Here is a 688-nt window from a genome sequence, read left to right as displayed (position 1 = left end):
ATTCAGGCCGGGGAGGCCGGCGACAGCAGGAAGAAGACACTGCTCACGCCGACACATATTCATGTAACATTGGAATTAATTTAGTGTTTCTTTTGAGTTACAGAATTCACCTCAGATATACAAAGCATAAAATCAAGTATATATGAAGTTCATCTTATACCAAAGGTCCTTTAGGAGAAACACAGTTACTGAAAAAGAGAGAAAAAAGGACTAATAGTCTGCTATTGCCTCAGCCAGCTAGAATTTTAAAACCTGATTACGGCCTTAAGATTAAATCTACCGTCACTTCGGTCAAAGTGAAGGAAATGCATAAATGATAGTATAAATTGAGGATAACTCAATACATATCCCTGTTATTTCAAAATACCCTCGATCAAGCATATAATTGTGACCGTAACTTTCTACAAAACAATGCAGCAATATGCTGATTTCTGTGCACACAGTATAAACGCCAGAGTGTGCTGAACTATTTTTTCACCTGGAGTCATTGGCGTTCAGTCTCAGGAAAGGATATTTTCCCATTTTCTCTTCACTCTGTTTTTTCTGTGAATGGAAATTCAGGAGTCCCGCGGGTGTTGTATGCGCCCACAGTAAACCGCACTCAAAAATTTCCACAGATAAGAGGCAGCGAGCTTGGAAATGGGGCACTCTCTACCCCGAACAAATCCAGACGCGAGGGAATGACTGT

This window comes from Penaeus monodon, chromosome 19, assembly GCF_015228065.2.
Source record: "Penaeus monodon isolate SGIC_2016 chromosome 19, NSTDA_Pmon_1, whole genome shotgun sequence".
NCBI lineage: Eukaryota > Metazoa > Arthropoda > Malacostraca > Decapoda > Penaeidae > Penaeus > Penaeus monodon.
This window is presented reverse-complemented; position numbering follows the sequence as displayed.